Source organism: Takifugu flavidus, chromosome 21 (assembly GCF_003711565.1).
Source record: "Takifugu flavidus isolate HTHZ2018 chromosome 21, ASM371156v2, whole genome shotgun sequence".
Taxonomy (NCBI): Eukaryota; Metazoa; Chordata; class Actinopteri; order Tetraodontiformes; family Tetraodontidae; genus Takifugu; species Takifugu flavidus.
Window position 1 is genome coordinate 1,296,350 of NC_079540.1, and position 27,103 is coordinate 1,323,452.

Consider the following 27,103-nt stretch of genomic DNA (forward strand, 5'->3'; position numbering starts at 1 on the left):
CGGTCTTTGACGGAAAAGAAAATCAAGACATGTTGTCCAAAAAATGCTGTGTGGAATGTTGCTACAGTTTGTTTTTAGACAGTGGAGGGAGCAGATGGAGTTGGACAAGGATCAGAGATTAAGTTGCTGAGTATTACTCAACACTGGTAAACTCACAATTTTGTACACACACACACATATGCGCACACACACACACACACACACACACACACACACACACACACACACACACACACAGTCTTTGATTCCACAGATTCACAAGGAAATGGGAGACAGTTAGTGGCCAGTCTGTCTTAATCACAAAGAGTCTTTTAAATGAGCTTATGTCATTTTTCAGAATATAGTGTGCTCACACACATGCAGCCCCAACACACACTCCAATGCAAAAGTGTGAATCTGCGAGGTTGAGGCTTGTGTGTGTGTGTGTGTGTGAGAGAGACAGAGAGAGACTGACTGTGTCCTGATTGGGCGGAGGCTCTCAGGCTGGAATGAGTGAGTAGCACAAATGTTTCCATTCTTCAGACCTGGAGCACAGGAAGAGTCAGAGATCAGGAGATGGAGCGAAAACATCGACCCAGACCACAATCAGATGACTGCGTCCTCATGTGCATGTGAGGATTAGAGCTCCTAAATGTAAATATCAGACAGTCTACCCACACCGAAACCCTCCTTTGTTTTCATTCTTTCTTTGTGTTTCTTCCTCCTCCAGAATATGAGTTTTGATGATGAACCTGGTATCAGGTCCTAAGTACCCTTGTCTAATCTCACAGGTTAATCCCATAATACAAGGACGCACACAGGTAGAGGTTATTGGTGCCCGGGCACCAACCCAATCACCCTTCTCGCCCGAGTCGGCTTTCCAGAGGAATTGATTCACTTTAGCTCCCTAAACAAAACTATACCATAACTGTTGGATTTAGCCTAAAATCATATGCTGAGCCTGTTTTATCAGGGTTGATCTGCTTCTGCGGGACTCTGGTGCAGCGGATGGGGCCCAGGTCAGAGCCGCTGGGCGTCACATCGTGTCTGATTTTGCGTTCACATGAGCCCACCAGGGCTAATGGGATGGATGACATGAGTGGGCTGTATGCTACATACATCTTTAGCTTTGTTCTGTTCAGCTTTATTTGCATTAGCTTCCACCAACGACAGTTTTCAGCATGTGTGTGAGATGAATGAACCAGTGGAACACATGTTTATTTATATTGGTGGCGATGCACCTGTAAGTTAGTCTGCAGACCCCCTGCGTGATCTATTATTAATCTACCAGGAATAAAGGTGAAAGGCTGTGTGTCCTTTCAGTAATATTAAAAACAGAACCCTCACTTACAATATGTCTGTTTAAAGTGTTTCCATTTGGGATCAGCCCCTTCCCCCAGAACCTCATGTGCGAGAATGGAGTGTTTGGGTATCAACAATGACTTATATCAGAGCCAGGAGGATACGTATTTAGAGAGAGGAATTCAAAAACAGGAAAATGGCCAGTGACAGAAACAATCCCTGAAATACCAAAACCCACCCTTCACCACATTATTCTTGGCACAAACCCCAGTACGGTTCGCCCGCAGTCGCCCCGTTTCATTGATGAACGCGTGGCTTGGTGTCGCCCCGTGGCTGTAGGTGTGCACGGACGGGCAGGTTGAGGCAACACAAGCCACCGCGGGCGCTATTGAAATAGTGTCTGAAGGCTGCAGCGACCTCCTGTCCGTCTGAGCCGCGCTGCGGTTTGAGTCTCCCCGTCCGGGTTTGGCCGCTTCATCTTTTTCACCGAGCGACCGGAATAGACGGCGGCGCGTCGGCCTCTCGGCTCGGCTGGTGCGTCCGTGTGACAGCTAGCACGTCTGGCCTTTGGCTGTGCAGCAGGCTCATGACATTGAAACAGGGACATTTGGCAACGACACCCTGCTGAAGCGCTGCTGACAGAGATAAGACACAGTGAGCCTGGATTTTCCCTGCGTGCCCGTAAGCCCCGTGAACCCATCACCTATTACACCATCGGCATCCCTTTAAGAGACGTCCCTTTAAGAGACAATCACCTTCCGTGTTTTAGATTGGACTTTTAGGGACTCGGAGTAGCTATTGACAGCACCAGGACATTGTCGGGCTTTTGTGGGCTGTGATGTGAACTAGGAAGAGTTTTAAACACACAACGTCGGAGTTTCCCACGTATTCATTTAGTGACGATGCGCCGCCACAATTTTAACATTGTCACCAGTGTGTTTGGTCATCTGACGGCTGGCAACACACACTCATCACTCACACACTTGTAATTTCCCAGCTTAGGGTCACTAAATGACATCTGTGTGTCTGTCTATCTGTTTATCTGTCTGTCTGTCTGTGAGTGGCCTGATGTCAATACCCTTTAGTGCAGTAAATGTGGCTTTTGGGGCATTTTTGAGTCCAATGAAGGGAGATTTCGGTCTCCTTTGTCTACTCTCACAGAAAAGAAAGTGTCTAATTTGATTGATTAAACGGAAAATGAAGTTATTTTTGTTGATTAAGACGATGGCGATGTTTTCTTTGAGCTGATTTTTATTCATGCTAGCGAATCAAGCCTTCAGGTTTCATTCTGTTGTTTAATGTTCACATGACGCACATAGAAAATACTTTTAGACACTTCAAAGTCAATGAAAAACCACCTGTGCACGATGTCAAGCGGATGATTAATTGATCCCTAGTTCCCACACAAATATTTGCAGCAATACACACACACACACACACACGTAGTTATTATGCTATTATGCTGCAGCTTATTCATAAGCACACACCCTTTTCAGGGTTTTGCCCAGGGAAAATACCTACGGTACGAGCCACCTTCATCAGGCCAGACTAAGAAGTGAATTCCAACCTTAAGAGCTCTTACTGGAAGAGTGTTGGGGCGGAATAAAACTCGCAGCGCCGGGTCACAGCACAGAGGTTGTGGGTTCGAGTTTGTTTTTCCTTTCTGATGACTTAGTGTGCTCGTGCTGGATGAAGGGGAAACTTGAATTCCGCTTCCCGGTTGGTTTTTGGAACCGAAGGACGTCTCCTCTGTCATTGCGGTGTGTTTGGGTGGTTTGACTCTCGCCGTGTGAGCGGTTTGTACAGCCGCCATCTGGACGAGTTGATGCGCTTAGCTTAGCTTAGCTCCGCCGCCATATTGAAAACCAAATGTTATAACGTAAGCGGGCATGAGTGAGCTTATTAGCCCACAGAGCCACAGCGCTCCCAGATCTTATCAACATGACCCGAGAGGCACGGCGTCCGGATACTCGGAAGAGAAGTTCTGCCGCGTTTCAACCAACATTTCACTGTTTACCTGCCGGCCATCTGGAAACGGCCTCGCCCGATTTCAGCTGAAGGATCAATGAAAATGTGGATCCAGCTCAGAGTCCCCTTGCAAAACTGCTCTTTCCATCCCCGAAATGAGAGCGCGGCGTCGCCGATCCTCGGGCACCTTGCAAAAACGTCGGATTCTAGTGGAACTTTTTGTTTTGTTCAAGCATGACCCGAGATCCAAACCCACCAATGGCTGTGCGGCTCCTTCCCCGGGGCTGTTGGGTCCAGTTGGAATCTCTAAAAGTAGCCACCTTGTGCAACGTGTGTCACTACTGTCGCTCTCATTACTATGTAAGACGACTACCCTTCCAATTATAATAATCATTACTATTGCCAATTAAAGGAGAAGATAAAGGTCATTAGTAAGACTATGAGGCAACCCTTATTTACTTTGTCCTGTCAGGTGTGGAATTTAAAAGTGTTTGCTGTTGTCTCATTTCTGTGAGGCGGAGCAGATAAAGTATCGATTCCGCCGGCCGGGTTCAGAGTACCTCTAAAACAAACCGCCATCTCTATTTTTGGGACCTGTAACGTTTGACTTTCTGTACAAATGTTTCCGCATCCACTCAAATAAAAAAAAAATCCCTGCGTCCATTGCTCGGTTTTATGAATCATCGGTCATTTGCTTTGTCATTTATCTTTAAAGGATCGGTATCGTGTCGTGTATTCGGGGGCGGGGCTTGTGTTTATAAAAAGCTTCCCAGAGCTGCGTGAGTCCCCAGCGTGAAATCCAGTCTGCAGATTGATAAAAAGAATTCTGATAGCTCCCAAATGGAATGACTTCCTGTCTGGTCAGCAGTGATAACTGGTCCCTGGCTCCTGCGCAGCTCTCCCCACCGCTGCTGCTCTGGAAGGATCGCTCGATGATTGAATTGATGGCGTGCTAGGTTGTGTAAGTGTGTGTCATGGTGGACTCTGGTGCGTGTTGGGAGGGAGCTGCCCCGGTTTTAGCTTCCTAATCATGCCGAGACGCTCGTGCGTCGTCTGGTCTCACACAAAGCTTAGTTGTGGGAAAGAAAACCTGCTTTAAAAAAGAGAGACCTTTCAGTTCTTGATGATGGCTACATTAATAGCTCCCCGCGTGTAAAATAAACTCCTCATTATTAGAATTAACTTTGGACCTTCAACGCTCATAATGACCTTGTGACAGGGTTTAGCTCTATAAGCTGCGTTTCCACTCAGTACAGTGTGCTAACAAAAACGGCGATCGGCCTTGAAGGACGGCCTTACGCCAGCAGCGCGACAGCTTAGTGGAATAGTAGCGCAGAATAGTAGCGTAGCTCCCTGATTAATCCACTCACACACAGATGATTGGAAATGAGTGATTGTAATAGAAACATGGATCCTCTCTGTGTCGGGTGTCCTCTAGTACTCCTCAATAGCCAGACAGAGAGAGCTGGAGCATCTTTATGGCGCATTCATGTAGAAATGTCAAGCAAAAGTGTGTTTTTATTTAAATAAGAATGTGTGAAAAGGGGCAGAGGGGAAAAAATGTTGAAAATAAAGGAGTAAGACAACTCAAAGGTGGAAAAATCCCACGCTTCAGCTCTGAATCTGTAATTATGTGGTTTTTCTAGAGAGGCTATTCAGTTCACCTGTTATCTCAACTCGAAAACCTGAGTTTCATTTCCAGCCCGAACGGTAAACGCAGGCGACTGGCCCGACGTCGGACCGCCGTGCTTCTGCCCGGAGAGGTGGCGCGACGAGCGAGGCCTTCGTTAACTGCCCGCGTAAAAAAGCTGCTTGATTAAAGGGGAGCGAATGAGCTTAAACGGGATCAGCTGCGGTAATTCCAACTCTCTCTTCTTGTCCGTGCGCTAGCAGACCGCTTCAGAAAGGGCGAAACACTCCCTTTACACATGTTGATTTCACATGTTTACTCTTTGGCTTGGCTGCCTGTTTTGGTTGTTTTGCATGTTGCACTGCAGGCAGAGGAGGCGTCCCCGCCAGACGTGTTCCAGCAGCCTTGCACGTCTCCAGTCTGTCAAGTATTGACAGTCTTGCCTACTATGGAATGCCGACAGTCACGCAGGGTGTGGCCGCACTTTCTTTCCTCCTCTGACCTCGTGACCCTCGGTTATGTAACCCATTGCCTCTGCGCTTGCTAACGGAGTTGCCCGGAGAAACGGCGCCTGTATTCGTGCTCGGGTGGTGTCTTTTTACACGTCAAATACACGTCAGGTGCGTATCAAAGTGCATGTGACCAGATAAGGAATGCCTGAGTTTTTTTTGTAGGGTGCTAGTTTATAGCTGCGCACACAATGCTGCTATTCTACCCAGAGCAACAGGCACAAGACGGAACCCACATGAGCAACAAGCTGGTGCAGGTTATATCGTCCAAAACCTTAAACTAGGATGGCTAAGAGACTTGTTATAATCTGCTCGTGTTTGATATGATATGATATTACACTCATCCGTTTAAAAACCTCCACCCTTGTCTCAGAAATGTACGCAATACACCAGATTTTTACGATTCTTGATAAAAACCTGCGACTCTTTGAGGGAAACAAACTGAACCTCCTCCGACTGCAAAAGGTAAAAGTCTGCAGAACAGCTGTCAAACTGTGTGAAAGAATTACAATTGAGGACAGATTTTGATTATAAAAACAAGCACGCCACATTCATACACGTGCTTATGTTTCCCAAAGTCCCAAAAATTGCCGAAAATTGACATTTCTGTCAAGCCTCCTGCGTCAGCCTCAACATGGACGCTCACAAATGAACAGTTTAAAGACTGTTCTTGGTTTCTCTCCTCCCTATCTCGGTGTTCTGTCTTCCTTTTCTGTTGTAACACCAGTGAAAAATCGGTAACACAAGTCAAGGCGTGTGTGTAATTCACGGCCCTCTAGTGTTAACGTTTGGCATTAGCGTTACGTTAATGTTCGGTCTAGCTAACCCTGGATCCTCCTGGCTGTCTGCATTTGTGCCCTTCAGGTGGAGGCAGCTCTTCAAGAAGAATAAATGATCCAACAGTACTCATTTCTAGTGTTTATTAACTGCCGTCTGTGTCTAGACAGCCAAGGAGGCAGACAGAACCTTGAGCAGACATACAGACGAAAGTGAGATGTGGATGTGGGCTGTCTCCCTCAACATCGAGGGGAGCAAAAGCTTTAAGAACAAGTGCATCAACAGTTGATGATGGAAATTATGAGGATTGCCAAAGCTTTTTTTTTTAAGACTAAAAGCTTTAAAATCCCATTTCCACAGCTATACTGTAGCCAGCAGTCAAGGTTATAAGTGGGTTAAGGACAGTCCTCGTTGCCCAAAACACACTTTACCGCAGCGTTCTGTTGCCTCGGTCGGCTCATTTTGGTCATGTGACCTTGCAGCAGGGACAGCTGGGTGGACAGTGTGACCACTTGGACTGAATGTGTGTGTGTGTGTGTGTGTGTGTGTGTGTGTGTGTGTGTGTGTGTGTGTGTGTGTGCATCTTTGTGTAATTATGTGCAGCAGGGTACACAGGACGGAGTAGCTGCGGCGTTCTGGCCCTTCATCATAAAAATCTTACGGCTTGATATTTGCTGCTATCAAAATAAGTGTTTTCATGAAATGAAACACAACAAAGGGGAGTTTCTCTGCAGCCGATGATGAATAATTAGAATCGTCCCTCACCTGTAAGAGGATACAGCGGTATGATAACTTTATAGATGAAAACAGGACAAAAGGAAAAGCTTCAGCTTTGATATCGGTTAGCATTGATGCTAACTGATAGCATGGCAGATAAGTTTGCTTCAGGGCAAGACAATCTGAAAAAAAGGCTTGATCCGACCCTCAAGTTAACCACAGGGAAGCAGAAATGCAACAGCTGCTTTTTACTACCCTATAAAGTATTTATAATGCTTTATAATTGAGTTAGAGTTTCTGTTCTGTGAAAGGAGCGTGATGCTCATGTTGGGAAGCGTTCAGGTTTTAAATCGGGGGCAGATCATTGAGTGTCATAAAGACCAGAGCTCGTTGACTTGCACTATGTGAGATGAAAAAGACAGCTGATTATGTTTTATGTGCGATTATGTTCTTGTGTATTATGTGTGTTGCCATGTCTAACTTTGAAACCGAACTTCCACATAAGCCTTTGTGTTTCCTGCCCCCCCCCCACACACCTGCATATACCACAGATGGGACGTTAATCAACCGATCAAAAGCAGAGTCCCTGCTCCTCCGAGCTCGCGGCGCTAACGCTAGTCAACGGAGGAACGCTGAGTAAGTCCCTCAGGACGCAGCTTGTGCTCAGATGTTCAGTTTTCGTGTCGCTAGGCTACTCCAGTCCAGGGATGCGCTTGTGCTTCTTCCTCACATTTCACTTCCTGCAGCTCAAAGTCAGAGCTCTGCTTTGGAGGTTGCGGCTCCGCGCTGACGTCTCCATCACATGTCACAGCGGTTGTGTTGCGATGAAACGTTGCCCTGGAGTGTGTTTGTGCTGGAGAAGAGAGAAGAGGAACTGAAGTAGACGTGTGAGACCCCCGGAGGAAGACACCATGATGGGATCAGGACCGAAAGAAAAGATTCTTTGACTCAATGTTAGCCGATTTAGCTTTATGTCAAAATGAGGTTTGGGGGTTTTTTTTCAATTGAAGGGATTTTAATTCAAAACCACAAAATATTTTCGCTGCTTCCACTCAGACTCGTCCCCCATTTGGATAATCAACTTTACACACTCTTGCGTTCCCTCCTCCTTTAAATTCACGACGCAGAAAGCTAAACGGACCCCCTAATCCAGAGAATGACAAAGGCAATAAAGCCGCTGAATCTTAGTGACTTTACATGTTCAAAAGAACTTTTTGTGACCTTTGGAGTGAATGAGACAAACGAGCTTTGTGCCGCTTCAACATCTCACAGTCTAAATGCTCCAGTAATGAGAAGAGTCATACCGGCTCAACGTGACCCCAAACAGCTGTTACTATAGTTACTATAATGCTCTAAAGTGTTTGTGGGCATCAGGAGATGCAAGAACGTCTTCATCAGTGGCTTGTTTCGTTCCCCCATTGTCTCAGCAGCATGTTTGTGGCAGCGTTCATCTCTGTGCATTAGTCCTCCTTATCTTCTCCGCATAAGTAGCGTCAGACTGTCTGTTGACTTTAAATGCTATCTGCGCTATCCGGGTTGCTAGGCGCGGCGTTTTGTGTATGTTAGCGTCGTGTATGAAGAGTTGTGGAGAAGTACCCTCTCTTATCTGCGGGGGGATCATCAGGTACACAGAAGCACATTTGGGCTGGATTTACTGTAGCAGTGCTGAACATTGACCTGCACTGATAGCACCAAAGGGTTAGCCGAAGGGGCGTTGCGAAACCGAGAGGCCGTTTAAGTTGCTCTCCCTGTCTGGTTGTGTGCGTCTGACCGCTGTTCTCATTTTCAGTCACTGTTTTATGCTGGCAGCTCAGAGTTCCCCAGGAGTCCTGCTGAAGCGACCTGGAGAAAACAAATGGGTCGTTCAGTTGACCCCACCCTCATTCGTTTCTGGTCTTGCCCCGTGTGCAGCCGGTGAACCCAGAAGCTTTTGAGTCCAAGAACCTCGCAGGACGCCAGCTCGCGCGACGCATTTCGAATCAGACAAACAGCTTGTGCGCCGCAGTTGGTGATTTTCCTAACAGCCAAGTAAAAGTCGCTTTTTAAATGGAATTCCCTCCCGAGCCCTGAGCCTTCTGCTACATTTTAGCCCATGCCTTCTATTCACTAGTGTATCTGACAAGTCCGGGAGAGAAATAAGGAATTAAATCGTTATAATGAAAGTGCTGTTGGCTCTAGATATCCACCACGTTCTAAATTAGGTACAGTACACACACACACACACACACACACACACACACGTTCTCCGTGGTTTTATTAGTGCGACAAGTGAGTTGTGAGTATAGTCCTGCAGGAGATACACTTCTCTTTTTCTGTTCCACGCATCACTAACTAATCCTGGCCAAGGCCGTGCGCTTGTGTGTGTGTGTCAGAGGTGTCACACCAACAGAAAAGGGGCAGGACGCCGTTTAAATAGAAACACACACTCTGGCGTGTGTGACCGACGGGGAAGCGAATCCCACAGTGTGTGTCTGTGTTTGTGTTGACAAATCTGCCACATTCAGAGTAGTTGTCAGACACAGATGAGAGGGGTGAATCCAGGTGAGTTCAACTCCCGCTTGGGGAAAGTCCAACTGGTCGGGATGCAGGACGGAAACCCGCTGGAGTAAGAGACCGCTGCACGTATCAGAACTCCTCTCTGGATAAACAGAACGGAGCGTGTGAGCAGCTTCTGTTATCCTGGTGGGCTGCTGGAAATAGATCCACATACGTGGAGGGTTGAGGCGGGTTGTTATTGCGCTGCTGCCTGTCTTTTAATTCAGCGCTCTCTGCAGTCTGTGTGCTCCAGGCTGTCTAGCTGCATATTTATCCTCGCTGGCTGTTTCATCTGGTTCACACTGTAACTGAAATCCCTTTTTTTCCAGCCCAATCGTGCATTTGTTGTTGAATTACAGGTGTGTTTGTTCTGCAGCCGATGCTGTTGAAATGTGATAATACTGTGATTACAATGCTTCTGAGCCACAGCGTAAATAAAAACTCCTAAAACATTTTTAGCAGTGACTTCAATGTGCTGGTGTTGAATATCTAGCTTTGTTCTGCAGCCTGGGCTCCTTCTTTAGAACCGTCTTTAGCACATTTTTCTCCCGCCAGTCCACAAGCGAGGATGGTTTGCCGTGCGTTCGCGCACCCGAGCCTGAGCACTCATTTATCTATTTATCTGCAAGTGTGCGGCGTTTGTTTTGCAGGATTTTCCGTGCGCGGATGCCCCCGTGTTTGTGTGCTCGCCGAGTTTGTGGCACAAACAAGGAGCTTAACTGACCGTTTCTGTCCCGAGGTGCTTGCTGTCACATGATCAAATTACCCGATTTCGCATTGCAAGACGGTGCCTTGTTGAGTTCAGCTCATTGCTCAGTTCCACGCCATGATCTTGGGTTATGCATTAGTCACCACGGCAACGGCCTGCGGGGACGAGTGATGCCACTGCCCACCTGGTCCCTGAGTTAGAACAGCTCCAAATGTAGCGGACTTTGCTAGAACTTTGCTCACTTCCTCGTTGGAATGAAGGTGAAATACTGTCAACCCTTTTGAACAAAAACGGTTTCAGGCTGTTGACCCAGAGGAGCAGAAAGCAACAAACAAGCAAACAAAACACAGGCCAACAGGATTGCTGCTCCAGCACTGCTGCTGCGAGGCTGCAACAGGTAGAGGAGCCAGCCGGGAACCAGAAGAAGGAAGGGGGGGTTGCCATGCCGATGGGGCATCGATGTATAAATAGATCAGTATTAAATGAATGAATTTGGGTCCGACCTGCAGTCACTCTGAATGTCCAGGTCTTTGTGGGAAATATCGCTTTCCTGGCAGTTAAGCGATTCTCTTCATCAGGTAATGCGCTTATTATGCAGCGATAATTAGGTTACAGCAGACAAGCGCTGATCTTGTTCACCAGAATTCTAAAGAACCTTTTAAACTGTCGGCGATTCGTCTGTGGAGAAGAAGCATTAATCATCAATTAAATAAGTAAGAGGCTCGGATGTATCGTCCCAGCCAAAGAAATGCGGTATTGTAAAGGTCCTACATCATATGGAATGCAGATTGAAGAGCTGGAATAGAAAGAAAGTGAGGAGGGATCCTCAGTGCATCATGGGAAGTCTGCTGGAATTTATAACTGGGGGTCAGTGTGAGCTAAACTTGCCAGATAATCTGGTTTAAAAAAGGCATTTGAGGAAAAACTATTGAGTCAGAGAGCTACCTCGACCGTCCACCCCTTATATCCGCTCACACACATCCAGAGTGCGAGGAAGAGGTCGAGAACACTTAAGAATGGTGTTAACGTTCCTTCTGTCCCTCTGTGTGTGCCTGCAGGGAATGGTGACAGCACCTGCAGACCCACACACAGACACACACGTACGGCGCAGCCTCCAAGAACTCCTTCCCCTATTGGCGGACGCATCCAGCCTTCAAACCAGCAACCGCGGCTGCAAGTCAGCTGAGCGTCAGGCGCCGCCTCCTCCATCCGATCTGATCTGACCTCCCTCCTCTGCACAAGTAAGATGCTTTGGAACAAAGACTGAAGCAGAATGATTTGGAAAATGTGTTAATGCTTCAGTTAGCTTAGCTGTTAGCTCACCGCTATTGTTGCTGGTCACACATGGAAACTTTTCACGGGGCGTCGGGAGATGTTTGAGTTTACTTTTCGTCGTGATCCTGTTGAGTTTGCTTCAGAGGAACAAAGGGGCTCATTTTCCTGGGCTTTTATTTCCCTTGTTCCTGAAATGATGTGGAGATGTGGTTCGTCATTTAATAGGATTCATTCATTTCATATTCTGCACCAGTGTCTACTCGGCTTTCTCCCTGCTCCTCTCACTTTATTCATCCTCCTCTTTCTTCTTTATCTCCGCCTCTGCAGCTGTGTTTAAGCTCGATTCACTCCTATGAGGGAGAGCAGAGTGAAATCCTTCCATTTATTATTGCTCCTTTACTCTCGGTCCGATGTGACACAGATCCCTCTCAGATTGGAGGCAAAGGCCAGCTGGTCCCAATTTTTGACAACAAATTGAAAATGAATCGAGAAAAATAAAGGAATTAATCTTCGGGCTTTAATCCAAACCAAGACTGAACATTGCGCGAATCGAAATGATGCAAACAATCATCACCGACGCACTTTAGCTGCTCTTCCAGACACATTTAAAGAGCGGCCTCAGAGATCCCTCCTCACCGGTAAACAGGCGATTTCCAGAGCTGCGGAACTGATTTTGTTGGATTCACGTGACGAATTCCACCGTTGGGTGGAGCCTCCCGTCGTTGGCTCCTAACTGGAATCACATCGCGTCGGACCTTGGGAGGCTGTTGACAGCAGACTGTAAACTCAGGAGGTTAAACCAGATCTGTGTCTCTTTTTAAAGAAAGGGTTTTTTACTGTCTACACGTTTGCTGCTGTACTCGCCAGCAGCACCGCTGCGCTCCGGGACTCATTTTGTGACTGTACAAATATGTTTTCGAGTGTAGGCTAATTAGTTTATTCATTTAACTTTGTACCACTCAGAGAGAACGGCTGCTAGGAGAAGTTCCAAGAGAGGGATGAGGGGAAAGGTGGAATATATTAGATGAAAGAGAGAACACATAAATTAATGAAAGCGCTGACTATAAATCACCTTTACTGTTTTTCTCTCATGGCTTTCCTCCCTTCCTTCTTTTGGCCGTTTCCTCCTTGATTCAGAAGTTACAAGTTTCTCTTCTGTTTGGCCTCTCGGTGCTTCTTCTCACTTTGGTAAACCCGGTCGGCGGTCGGCTTTCAGGCAGCAGAAAGCCCCACTGCTGAGCAGATGGAGGCCTGTCAGTCTCCCCGCTCCTACAATCATGCGAGGCGGCGAATCTCGGCGCTCAACACATGTCAGAAAGTAGCTGTTAATGGGAGCCACATACAGGCTGTCAGTCACGGAGAGGATGGCTCTGCTTTTGTAACGCTGAATGTGAAAATTAGCCAAAATGGAGCCGCATGCGTCCTCCAGCGTTTGCGAGGTGAATAATCTCTGAATTCCAACCCTGAGCATATTTATCTTATGCGTGACTTTCATTGTTGCACCAGGAGCCTGTGATTTCTGATGTGTTGGCAGAGACTCGACGTTTCGACTGTTACATATTAACGTTATCAGATCGACTCCCACTCGCTCTCCAGTGCAGCCCGCAGCAACAGTTCACACTGATCTGAAAGATGTCAAACCAGCAATTAACCTGGCAGGCGCTCCCTCTCATGAAGCATGGGGGGGTCTACAAATGCTAGAGGATGTCAGTCACCTGAACCCGTGCCTGTGGCGTGACGTTAGGCTGGCCGCAGATACAAACCCGCGACCTGTCGGCTGCCAGGACGGCGGTGAGAAATGTGGATTCCCCTCGTTGTGTTTGACAAACCAGCGTTTCATCACAACCCTGTTTGTGCTCCAAATGCTGCAGCCTTTTCTGCCTATACCTCCGGAGTTTTCCGCCCTTGGAAGGAGACAATTAATCATGGAAACGCGTCAGACCCCGATTCAGTTTTGAAATATGTGTGTCGAGGTGTAACGTAGGGGACGACTTTATTAAAACGGCGCCATCCAAACAAAGACTGTTGTTTTTGCCGGCTGGATCCACAGTGTGTGTGTAGTACTGTATGCTGGAGATGTGCCGCCTGGTGAACTCAAGCATTAGTGACACATGAAAAGTCATGTGGGGCTGTGGGGTAGACTGGGTTGACCGGGGTTCAGCCACCAGCGTGGAAAAAGCTAGTTGCTCTAGGTTGTTGTCTGGTTACTCATGAATGTGTGTGTGTGTGTGTTGGTTTTTGTGTTCTTGGTTGACCCCTCTGCTTTATGACACTATACATTAACTAGACGTGACATCAGCTCAGATTATAATAGCATCTAATTGGCCGGGGCGACTTGATTCCAGTCGAAGCGGTTCCTTTGGGATGTATCCGGTCTTCTGCCCACACATGAAAGAATATTCCATATTTTTTGCTTTGATCTGCACATCGACAAAAATCTTTGGCCGTTTTGTCAGCGTGAGTTCACGACTTGTGCGTTTTAAGCTAAATTGAGGCGGTGCGAATTTCCCTGATCTCTTTCCCGTTATTATTGCAAACGTCTCTGGACGCTTGGACCATATTACAGACGTGCCAAGGGTATAATCCCACGCCGCTGGAATGTCTTCGCTTGTGGAGTAGGTGGTCAGAGTGCTCTTGTGAGAAAGCAATAAAGGAAAAATTAAGTTGCACTTTACGTTTACTAACGGACATTAGAGATGTTCCACACTAATGTCTCTGGTTTTTATCTCTGTCTCCTGTACTTTACAGTTGCTGCTCTAAAAGCAACCTTTTGGACTGAGGTAAAATGATTATTGTAAATGGATGCACCCCTCCGCACGGACACACTCACTCCAAGTTTCCTCTGCTCTTCCTCACGTCTACTCTGTTCTGTGCATTAGTGCGGCCTTGGGATTACTGATGCCCTCTGTGGCCTAATGCAATCACACCTCCTGCGTAAGTGCACTGAGAGAGAAACAATCAAGATGGATGGTGAGACGGTGCAGAGAGACAGAGGAGAGGCAACTGCATGGCAACGGATAAGATCACAGGACGACGGTGATGAAGAGGGAAGAAATCGTGCAAATTGGATCATTTTCAAGTCTCCCTGTCGGTGGTTTTACCTGAGCAGCTACGGAACTGCTAATATGCGCTCTGGAACCTTCAGAAGTGAAGCGCCTAGCATTAATTTACAGACGTAAACGAAGAAGTGAGTTTCCTCTCAGCTAAAATCATCCGTCCCTTCGAAATCGCATTCGATTCTGACAGAAAAGCAGGTCAACTTTTGGGGATTTTTATTAGATAACTCCGACTTATGCCACAGTCCGGATGTCACAGTGATGAATACCACATTTTCCCTGCTCAGTCCAGCCGCTGCAGCCTTTGCTGGGATGATTGATTGCCTTTGTGTTGCCGTGGGAGTCCTTAAATGCTGAAACCAGTAGAGGACTCAATTATTTAACATCTCGACTTAGCGATCAAGTGCCACCTCTTTGAACGCCCACACGCTTCCTCAGACTGATGGCTCTCTTTACGTCAGTGTCAGTTTGGGCCTTTCTTCCTTGTTTTGTTCACTTGTCTTCGTGTCAGATATCCTTTCATTTCTTACTCCCATCTATGAGGACTCTCGGCGTGTTTCTACTGCAGGAACTTGCTGGTCATTTTATGTGGAATCTCCTCTGAACGGCCACTTGCAGGAACTTTTGTGGGGCCTAATGGAGTCCCTGCTCCAGTGTAGGTACTTAGATCCTCCCAGGTGGAGATTGAGGTTGACTGTGCCCCGAGACCCTGCCCCAAGTAGTTACCAGGAACTCCCACTGTGGAAACGCTCCTTGTGTTCTCAAACATATCTTGTTAGCGCTGTGTTTCTAATTTGTGAATTTGTTCTTTTTTCTTGCTCTGCTGCTATGATACCTGGTGCAGTGTTGACAGCAGCGTCTGTGCGGCACTTCTCAGCATTTTTTCTTTATACGTTCTATTTCTGCTCCTCTTAGGCGTAGGCTAATAGCCCATTGGGATGAACTGGTTTTCCTTTAGCTTGAAAGAACAACTCTGGCCCCCTGCTTTCACAGTTTGTATTCCACTGACAGCTTCGTTCCAAAGATTCTATTAAAACACTCCAGGCGATAGCCAGAATTTATGGATGAATAAAGATGAGAGACTGGTGTTGCCAGGTCCTTAGATCCAGCAATCATTTCGTTAGTGGCAAAGTGCAGCCATCTTACTTCTTCGGGAAGGGGGGGGGGGTGAATTCCACATATCTTCAGTGAACAATAAATGTTCACAATTCTGACCCAGTCGAGCAATATCTCTGGGATGTGGTGCGACTCCCTGGAAGGACGTCGTGCAGCAGCTTTTGTGCTGTTGGCACGAAGAGCACAATGCTGTGAGCTCGCTACTGTAAATCACTGTGGGACGCGGGGTCGTTCTGGGAGGGGGGGTCTGCTTTTATTGTGAGGTTTTGTTTTTTACTCTTGTAAAGCACTTTGCCTTATAGCTCATATATGAAACGTTCCATACAAATCATTCACGTAAAGAGACTGAGAAAAAGACTGAAATGTCGCATTTATGAGTATTAGGTTGAAAACGGATTCAAACTCTGCATTAACATCTATAAAGATGCAGAGTTGGTTTTCACTTGTGTGAAATTTCAGAAGAAAAAAAAACAATAATGGAACATTTCTTTGTGTTGCCATGCGCTGCCTGAATGGCAAATGTCCCTGACATAGTGGTACAGAGTTTTATCACTCGGACACAACCTCTGTGTGTGTGTGTGTGTGTGTGTGTGCGTGTGCGTGTGTGTGTGAGGCGTGTTTGACAGCAAGAATGCATAACAGTGGTCCCTGCTGCTGCAGGTCACTGTGAATGACAGTAGTCAATGCTCACATAAGCAAACACACATTTAAGCACACACACACACACACACACACACACACACACACACACACACACACACACACACACACACAGGGGCACACTTGTGTAAATCCTTAGCAATACAAGGGTGCTGTAACTGCTGCACACACCCCTTTTCTCGCTCCACTCTCAGCTTTCCATTTGGTACTGCAGCTTGGATTTATACACACATACATGTGCACGCACACAAACACACAAAAACAGGAACACTTGTGTAAATCATTAGCAATACAAGGGTGCTGTAACTCCTGCACACTTTGAAAACACCTACTTTTCTCGCTCCACTCTCAGCTTTTCATTTGGCAGCCTGGTTTTACACCACACACGCACTTGTGCACTTATGGACGCTATAGTAAAGTAAAAGGGTTGCGGTGTAAAATATATTACTGTCGGGTCTTCTTCTCCTCCGATACATAAATGACTCCCTTAATAGACATCCATGTCTGTGATTTGATTTCCCTCCACCTCTTTGTGATCTCTTGCACTTGAGATTTTCAAAGGCTGCCGGAGACAGTAGTGGTTGATGTAGCATGTGTGTAAAGTACACACGGGTCCAGTTTAGCCAATGATTCCTCCTCTAAATGAAGCAGGAGCGTGTGAATTATTGAAATGCCTGTCCCCCCCTCCCCCCTCCACATCTCTCCTCTCACCCTTTACATCTCATATGCTCCTCTATTAGATAAGTTGATTTGATTGATGTTGGTTAATCCAGTGTTGTCCTTGGGGACAGATTTGGCCCATATTACTGTCTGCTCCTCCCAAACCTCAAATCTCAGGTGCACTGAGACAGTTGAAATTTACTGCTGTGTGTTGTCCCGACTCCCACAATGTCATTTCTTTCCCCCTCAGAAGGCTCCACCTGACAAGAGCCAGAGACAGACAAGGATAGACTGTAGTTCTCATAATTCAAAAAGAAAAAGAGCATCTTGGCCCAATATAAACCCTGCTATGAACTGTCTCCATAAGCACTCATATGGAGTCAGTGCACTATGCACATTATTCCAACACTGCAGTGATTTCGAATGCCCTGCGGCGATCTCATCAAACCAAGCTGAACAATCAACAGGGGTCATCCACCTGAAGTTTGCAGTGTTGGGGATGATGGTACAGCATGAGAAGACTGATCAAACAACATAAACGTGCGCCAACTCCACCCCCGAGACCACAAATGAGCTGCTTTTTTACACATCAGGAAGAAACGGAAGCGCCGTCATCAACCGCCCGGTGTTACTACAGCCCATACAAACACACATCTCCCCCTACTCCTGCACGCAAACACACAGTTTGCCCCTACCAAATATCATCTGCAGTGTTCGGAAGGAGTTGATGAAAAAGACCCGTTGGATAAGTTCTGACAAATCTACCAGCAAACATAAAGGGTGGCTCTTTGTGCACATGGCCTCTGCGCACGTTGCTTTGTCTCCTGGTGACAAAGCGCAGTGCCAGTGCTACTTTAATAGAGTGGACAGGCGCTAGTTGAAATAAATTGTCCATTTTCCACTCTCCATTGTGTTTTCTGTTTTCTGCTCGCAGCCTCCATTTAGTGGACGTCTAGCTGTCACGCAGCCTCATTTTCTCTGCCATCACCTTCCAACCAAACCAGCAGAGTTTATGTAACATCATCGTTGTTAAATGTGTGACTATTTTGCTTGCCGTCTCATGTCTTGCTCGGTTAGATCTTCCCTCTCTCGCTCTCCCGTTGCAGCCAAAGAGTAGTTCCCACAACCCTTTCAGACCTTTGTGCGGATAGTTTGTGTGTTTCTGCAAGCTCTTCAACACATTCAGTCAAAGTCCTAAACAAGACACGCACTGAAACGCAGGCAGCGCTTGTGCACATAGATCCACTTGTGTGCATGCACATATATACACACAAGCGTACGCACCCCCACGTAGAGTTCAGGCTTCATGACAGCGGCCCCGGGGATTTGTGTCAGAGCTATTTCCTGTTTGGGCCCAGGGAGAAAAGGGAAGTAAGGGATGAAACATGCCGTAACTACAGTGGCGTTCTTCCTGTGTGCCCAGGGTAGAGCTGGACTTAGGGTGTGACCACAGTTAAACTAAACCAATTCAGTCACATTCACTCCAGTGTTTTCACAGTTTCAAAGGCTCATCACTGCAGTGAACCCACCCCCCGCCCTCCCTTCCCGACAGTGCTGTGTATGATACATCCTTATATTTTGTTGATCTATAATAGTCGGATCTATTTCTTCATCATGTAGCCCGGGGCTGCGCATGCATTGTAATTCTCTTTACATTCATGTGTGCACATAAATAAATGGCATCTTCTGGTTCTTCTGCACAAGAAAAGACATATTTGGCACGCAGATGCATGTAGGCTCTTCATGTATTATTAAATGCGCCGTATTCTACAGCGGTGTTGCTTCACCTTCTGGCTCCCTTCAGATACACAAACATAGATCTTTATGCTGTGTTTCCACTTGCACCGTCTCCTCCACCATCATCTGCTGCTATCAAAGCTCTTGTTTTTCTGTCACCATGTTGTCACTAGAACGCGTGCGCCTTCAGTCTTCTGGGTCCGAGCCTGCGCTAAGGCTGGGATATTAAAGCGGTTGCGCTCATTATAAACACAGCAACAGCATCTCTAACACGTCTGTCAAACAAAGGTTTTCATTCAGGATATAATTATCGGATGCAAGATGGGTGTTGATTGCAGCTGAAATGCTGGGATTCACCATTACAGCACACAGGATGTTAACCTCCGTGACTTCCTCTTGAGGTGTGAAGTCATCCCCCAGAGATAATGTCACACCTCCAGCACTGCGTAGATCCATGCCGCTCACATCTTATATTACGGATCAGCAGGAAGGAATGTTGATGCTGTGACTCCGTTCCTTCATGTCTTTTCATTTCTGCTCCTCATAAGAGCTTCTGAATACGGATCCATGAACTTTATTTGAGCTATTTTGGACATTTTGTGGCTCCTGTATGGGTCAGTGGTTATTTGGAGTTCACAAGTCATCTTGTGAAGTCCCTCTATTAGTGTTTTTCTTTGTACTGGTACTCTAAAATGCAGGAAATGCCAGTAACACTTGAAATAGACATGACAACTAAGCTTTTCTTCCCCATGGCAACGGGGAAGTCTCTGTTGAACACTGTCTGGCTCGAAGTGAATTTTTCTCACCTTATTTACTATATACTGTTCGTGCGTCGAGGGACTTCTAAGTCTTTGTTTGAATTTGTCTCCGTGGAAACACAGCAACAGGACTGAAACAGCATTGTGGCTTCTGGCGAGGAGGATAATGAAGTCATCGCTTTCTGCTGTCATCTGTCACAGCGACACACTGCTTTTATTTACTGTACATTTACAACTTGACTACACACAAACCCATCTGTGTCCATCAGGTGCTGATTCATAAAGCAGGATCTACACTCATTCACCGTGCTTTAATTCGTCATGTAGATGAACCCAGGAACCCGACGGCTGTTGACGAGGCTTTATCTATTTGTGGCCTCAGGGTAGACGCAAACACACACAAGCACACAGTGTGTAGTGGCACAGCAGGGGTCGCATCCCTCCAGATGGCAGGAGCCGCCCACACATTGCCAGTTGTTATACAATATGTATTGTATAACAGTGGAGAGCAACAGGCCCTCTCCCGGTGCAGGAAGCAGTGACATACAGACCCAGTCATTCACTCCAGGCTGCTCACACATGACCGCAGCCCCTGCCTGAGGCCGTTTTTACACCGTACGCTGAATCACACCTCCCAGGCCGCCAGCTATGAAGACAGAATTCCAGTCAGCCAGAGTTGGTTGTGAAACCAGGTAGCCAGCCAGTGAGACGCAATCAGTTTGTCCGTTCGCCAGGCGTACAGCTGTGCCGTGAGTCATGCAGCTGTTCAGGTTACGGGGGCCGCCTGTGCAGTCAGCAGGCCAGCCAGACACTTATTCACCCATAGGAATTATGCTAAATGTAAGAAGTCTGCTTCACGGGATGGATGGGGGGGGGGGGGGTTCTGGAGAAACGGTCTGTTTTGTGGTTTTCACACAGACACTGAACATGCTGAGCTCTCTGTATTTGTTACAGTCTGTACACCAGCTTGTGTGCATGTGTGATTTCTGGTGTGTGAGCCCATAGCAACATAGTGATGATGTAAGAAGGAACTGCAAATTCAGAGAGAGTGAGGGAGGGAGAGAGGGAGGGAGAGAGCTGTCTGTAGGTGTTAATGTGCAGGAATCACCCATCCACGAACCTGTAATGGATGGATGGGGGCCATATCGATGATGCTGGAAGTAACCACACACCAGGACTTCAGCAGATTATTGTGTGGAGCTTTTCTCTGTAATTGCAGATCTATGTTTTTAGACTTGCTCTGATCAGTAAATACATATATCTGTTTAAAAAAAGAAAAGTCCTCTCTTCTATAATCACACTTACTTACAGTATAATCACACCTAAAATGGCACGAGGCTCCTTTAAGAGAGTTGTTTCCACCATCACACAGTCAGACACAGCCACGGCATTTATTTATAACCTTGCTGCTTCTCAAGACTCTTGTTTTATTACACCTGAGCTGTGTATGTGCAGAACCTGACAGATGCACTCCAGGTGTGTACACATGCCCCGGCCTTCCGAACACACGTTTAGGTGTAACAGCTGTAGTTTTAACTTTAATCTCTGTTGCACCTTAACATAAATAAAACCCCACCGATTAGACCGTTTGTCTGGTCCCAAAAGACAAAGTCGGCGTGTAATTAAAGGAATTTGTCCCAGCCCTGTTTGATTTTAGGCGCTAATTACACTATGTGAGTGTACAATCGGTGCTGTAAAGAGCAGAACAACGTACGACTTACTCGCACTTATTATAAATAAATATACAGTGTTTACTGCTCCAGAATGTCGGCTGTAAAACGTCTGCATCCATAATTGCATATGCATACATTCATCCCAAGTGTTTGAAGTGAGAGTTAATGTGCATGGCCTAATTCAAGGAATAAGCCGTTCAACTCTTGTTTATTAAGATTGTTTTGCATGTTTGCGTTGAAGGACGGAGGTTTGTTGTACGCTGGGGGCATGAATTACAAGTGTTCGGTGATGCCTCGACAGACAAATATATTTGTTACTCCGCTTTATTGCAGCTAAAGATTAGCTTCACGTGTGTTGATGTGAACCAAACAAATGCTTCGCTCACTAAACTACTTTTATTCTTTTGATCCATCTGTTCTTAGTGATGCAAAGGTAGGAAAATAAGAGCATCACGAGAGGGAAAACGCTCAATCCACCTCTGCTTTATTTACTCAATCATTATTATACCAGTAAATCATTTTTAGTACTTAATATTTTCATGATTATCACCCCGCTGAGTGAAAATCCATCATTACCCCCCCCTTCCTTTATTTTTGGTGTTTTTCACCACTGCTGGCTTTGTTCTACCCGTCTACGTCTGTTTCCACACGTCCTTTATTGTTCTGCCTGTACTTCCTGTCACTTTTCCTCCATCTGTCTGCTGTCCTTCACCTCCCTTTGCTGCCCAGGATTCCTTTCATCCATCTTTTTCATTCACTTTCAGTAAAAAGTGAATGTTGGACACACACACACACACACGTCTTAATATATTTAACATGAATATAAAGCTGACAATGCAGTTTTTCAGATTTCAAGTGCAGAGGAAAAACACACCTAGAGTAATTAAATCTCTGCGTATGTGTGTGAGCATGTGTGTGCGTGCTTGTGCATGTGCTACTACTAAGAGTACCTGTGCACTCTTTATCATAACTGAAACCATCTACTCTTTCCCATCTATCTCACTTCCTCATGAATCCTTGACTTGAAGGATGCAACAATTAGAGTCTTGCTTGTTCCTCTTTTAAAATTCTGCCCTCTGGCAGAGATAGAAAAGTGAGTCTGGGGCTGCAATATTAAACTGGCTGATGAAATGTGACCCAGGGGTGTCACTCGCTCCGATCTACGTTTCATCTGGCGTCCTTTTGTTGGAGGAGAGGTGGAGGAAGACGGCCTGGCCTTTGCTAAAAGGTGCATTAACCTGCAACCTTATTAGATGGTCAGAGTGTGTAAGAAGCCGCGCTGCTGCATCATTAAAACCCGGGTCGCCAAGCCTCTGACCTGGCGGTAAAATGGTTATTAATTGAAGTCCACCGCTGAAGACTGTTCTAACAGCGAATGTGTTATTACAGCTTTTTATAATTCCTCTGAACACCAGCTTTTTGTTTGTGTGGTGATTTATGGTGAACGTTCTCCAGTGCTGGTGGGAGTGCTGGGGGGCAATAGTGCTTCCTTGGAGAGTGACCTACATCTGAGGTCGAACATCTCAACATCCCTTAATCATGTCAGAACATGGGTTGTGCAACTTCTTTTTGCCTTTTTTTCACAATTCCTATGCCAGTGGTTGCATATGGATGGGGGGTGTTTTCTTTTCTTTTTAGAATAGAGGACATGCATCTTAATATGTGTTATTGTTGTTCCATACTGCATCACCCCAGGAAAACTGCGTGTTTTCTGCTTTTTTGTGAAAAGCACAGAATACGGATGCGGGTGCTGCCCGGTGACGACAGTCACAGTCTCATTTTATTGATTTTCACATTAATAAAATCATTCAGATGCACTCACACACAAATTAGCAGTTAGCTACTGCGTACTATTATGCTAGCAATGCACCCACCCCGATAGAGTGTCCCCTGATCTGTGACGTTGGCTCCAACAGTGTCAGTCAAGCTGATTTTACCTGCGTATGAAGGTCACATAAATGAGTTTGTCTCATGTCTCACCCTTTAATACGATTACTCCCCTCTCAACTAATATTCCTGACGTAACGACCCCCATCTGGAATTTTAGGACCATTAGGATCAAATTATCGAAGCTCGCCTTGGATCCTTTATACAACTCACCCATCGTGATATAATCACACTCTAATCACTGTTCCACGCCCAACAGTAACATTAGACTGGGCGACTCTGTTCCAGCATTAGAATCAGTAATTACAGCAGCGTCTGCTGCTTAGTAGTCAAGATGAGAACCAGACTGTCGAGGTATTGTGTGTCTGCGCAAGTCTGCTGGATCTGCAGGGTGTATTGGATAAATTCACAACATTTGCAAGGTTGCATGGGACAACATAGCTGCAGGACCGTGCATGTGCACACACGCACAGACACGTGCATGTATGTACAGCATGTATGACCAATGAGCTCAACCCTCGCTCCTGCTCACCCCAACCTCTGTCTCCATCAATCTGAGTGCTCAGCTCTAGTAATGATGTCATCACACACACACACAGACACACACACGCGCGTTTGTATCTCTGCTTTGTGAGGTGACCTTACCCTAAACCCAATACTAACTAAAACCAGGTCGTCACCCTCAACCAGCCCTTTGAAGTCGTGTCCTCACTTTATAGCCGAAGTGAGTATTTTTGTCCTCACTACGCAGCGTGTGCCAGAACAAACACACACCACTCTAATTTGACCTTGAGCTGCTCATACTTCTGTCTGTGCTTGTCTGTGTTTATTGCTTTTTCCTGCACATTAAAGAAGAGGAAATATAATTTCATGCATCTTTTTTTCCAAATGTCATTATTAGGCTCCGTGTTTTAACCCTTTAATGGAGGAGTCTTGAAGTTTATCTATTTTTGTTTTAAATTAAGATTCTACATCCCCCTGATGCTAGCAGCGTAGCCCCCCCAAACACACCCAAACACTACAGAAGGTCATATCCTGTCCTACACTCTCAACCACACATTTGTCAAGTCCCAGCTGTGCTTCTTCCAAGCTTTAGGAAGGTGACAAACACCAACACTGGTGGCAAATTCAGCAGCCAATAAGATGTAACTGTGTGTGTGTGTGTGGGCGTGAGTGTGTGTGCATGAGTATGTGTGCGTGAGTGTGTGTCCTTGTTTGACTGCCAAGTAGATACTTGGCACGGAAAGCATGCTTCAAATTCTCTCAGTATGTCCTTTCAGCATGCACCCACACACACACACACACACACACACACACACACACACACACACACACACACACACACACAGTGTAATGTCCATTCTGCATCCACCCTGTCTCATGTGTGGATTCCAGAGAAGACGTTTCATCGAGGTCGTTTTATTTTTTTTATCCTTTTCTCCACTTTTTATACAATTTTAATTATTTTCTGAAGCTGATTTCATCCACTGTTGGCATATTAAAAAGACCCGGAAACTGTTTTATGTGACATTTAAAGCTTTTGAGGATCAGTTGGCCTAATAACATTTAACAGCACGCTGGGGAAAGAATATTTTACATAAATGTTACAAGATAATTCCAGTCAGGTTTTAAAGCTAAGACGGGATAAAGTACTGGTACATTGTAAAAGTAACATCCACCCTTTTGCTTCTCTCTCTCTTTGATGTTTGTGTTAGAAATGGGAACAAAAAGTCTTCTGGACTGAAGGTTAAGAGGAGCAGGGAGGTGGAAGGAGAACGATCCTGGCCTTTGCTTCCCTGTTTACCTCTGCTCAACCACACTTGTGATCTCGCTTCCTTCCAACATTCTTTCGCTGGATAATAAAAGTAACTGCAGACGCAGTAACGGAGTTTGGGAAAGGTAGATAAAACTGGCGATCGTGAAGGATGCTGGGGGGTTTCAGCCCGCGTGTGCAGCCAAGACAACATCCTTCCCACTCCGAGTACCTGGAACCTTCGCAGGGCTGATTCCACACTTGTGGTATGACAGTTATGTCGGAGTCTCGGAAAATGGGCCTGTGGTTGAGGCAGGAATTTCCTCCACGGATGGTCAGTCACTTCCATCTCACACATTCTTACGCCTCGACCGACTAAACAGCTGTCAGACACTACGTCAGCTCCTCAAGCATTCGCCCTGTGCGTGTGTGTGTGTGTGTGTGTGTGTGTGTGTGTGTGTGTGTGTGTGAGTGAATGAGGGGGTGTAGCGGTGTGAATACACAGGAGGTTTATACAGATAGACACAAGCCTGTTGTGTCTGGCTACCTGTGCTGTTCCGTCCCATCAGTCCTCAGCTTTGCGCGTTCATATATTCCCAGATTAATGAGCACGGAGCGATAAGGTCTTTTTCTTTTCATCATCCGTTTCTGTTTCCAGCCTCTTTGTGGGCAGAATTTAGTCTAGTTCCAGTGACTCCTGTCCTAACAGGTGGAATATTTGAAGGTGTGTGATGGCTTCCTCCCCGTCCTTCTCCGCTCTGCCTCCCCTCTCTCTGTGTCCTCCTTCTGCTGACATTTTTTGGCTTTCCACACTCCCCGCTGCGCCCAGCAAGATTCTTTCTGCTGCCATCTGTTTCTCTCTCTCTCTCTGATTCACCACATTGTCCTTTCTTTTCTCCCCATCTGTCTGTCTTTGTGAGCAACTGGATCGCTCTCCTTTTCCACGCAATATTACGCACCATATTTGTTGTTATATACGCTCTTTAACCTGTCTTTTCTGCCGAGCAGGCATATATTTTAGATCGTTTTCGCCGCAGGAAGCACTCGTCCTCACTTCTACTGTCTCAGGCGCGTTCACTGTCCACTTATTATGCATATTCATTTCCACGACCTCACGCTCTCTTTCCCCTCTCGGGCTTTTCTGAGGTTTTTTTTGCACAGCCGAACGCCCACGCGGGCATCCATTCACGCCCACCTCTTGTCAGAAGTGGGTCAGTAGGGTTGTTTGATGTCCCACACACATCCACTGCAGTGAACGCGTCTCCAGCATCCCCGATACTTCCCGTCGTCTGCATCACAACGCGCCTAATTAGTCCTCGCAGCGTGTCGACGATCAGAGCGGCCGTCTCATGAGCCGGCGTGTGGGCGTCTTCTTCAGTCTTCGTTTAAAATGTTCGATTTTCTTTTCTTTTCCCTATTTTATGAGTGATACAGGTGACTCTCAAAGATGCGTTTGTATGACAGTAAAAACCCGACATGAAAGCTCAGTGGAAATATTAGAGCTGTGATATTGATGCCAGGCTCTGGTACAGACATAATCCAATCATGGGATGGCAGGAGGATGCCGCCGTCCCATGCCGCTTTATAAATTCCACACTCTTCAGAATTCCCCCTGGCGATGACCCAACCGGGGCTCCTGGTGACTAATCACACACAGTATCTGTCAGTAACAGTCAACCCAGATCCTTTAGGTGACGTGTGTTATTGTGGTGGTTGATTGGAAGTGCTTCCCACTCCAGTTTCAGCTTCCATTGTTTTAATCCAGCAGGCAACAGACGGAGTCCCCGAGTCACGCACGGCATTCTGGGATCGTCTGGATCTCTCTTCATGGGCTTTGCCACCTGCTCATAAAGCAGGGGTGTCTGGAGTCGCTGTGTTGAATGAGGTGAGGCTTCCCTGCATCATGATTTTTAATTAAAACCTAAACAAAATAAAGAGCATCATGATTTTTATTCGACATGCATCTTTCCATCCCTTATTTTCTGCAACACGCAGCAACAGTAAGATCCAAAAGGCCCTTTTAGGTCAAGTTGTGTGTTTGAACATTTGCAATGCCTTCAGGAAGCAGCTCCTGAGAAGTCTACTCGTGAAAGTCTCATTTGCAGAGCTGAAAGTGTGAGACATCCTATGAGGCACGAGGGGGGGTTGTGAGGGGTATTCTAGGTTCTTGTTGTTTAGATTAATTAATCACTTGTGTAACAACGTCGTTGTCTCTGAAGTCAAAGGTTGGGCATTTTTCAACTCCCCCGTCCCTCGCCCTTTATTTTCCCTCTTCCCTGATGAGAACATGCCTTCGTTAACTGAAGACACCAATCTGACCTCCTGCTGCAGGTGACGGTTGTTGTCTGAAGTTACAAGAATGTCAGGATGCTAATGGGCAGGTCAAACCTCAAAACATCTCT

General features: G+C 46.4%; 1 protein-coding gene across 6 annotated transcripts in view; it reads left to right on the forward strand.

The window, feature by feature from the left end:
• LOC130517938 (ataxin-1-like) overlaps positions 1-27,103 on the forward strand; it is a 48,859-nt gene that overhangs the window by 2,128 nt on the left and 19,628 nt on the right. Inside the window, exons 2-3 of one of the 6 annotated variants that reach the window (XM_057020156.1) lie at positions 11,185-11,367; positions 26,467-26,586. The exons of 1 other annotated variant lie outside the window; for it this stretch is intronic. The gene's annotated coding sequence lies outside the window, so the exon portion shown is untranslated. The remainder of the gene's footprint in view (positions 1-11,184; positions 11,368-26,466; positions 26,587-27,103) is intronic. 4 more of the 6 variants (XM_057020158.1, XM_057020157.1, XM_057020162.1 and 1 more) reach the window with 4 other exon arrangements.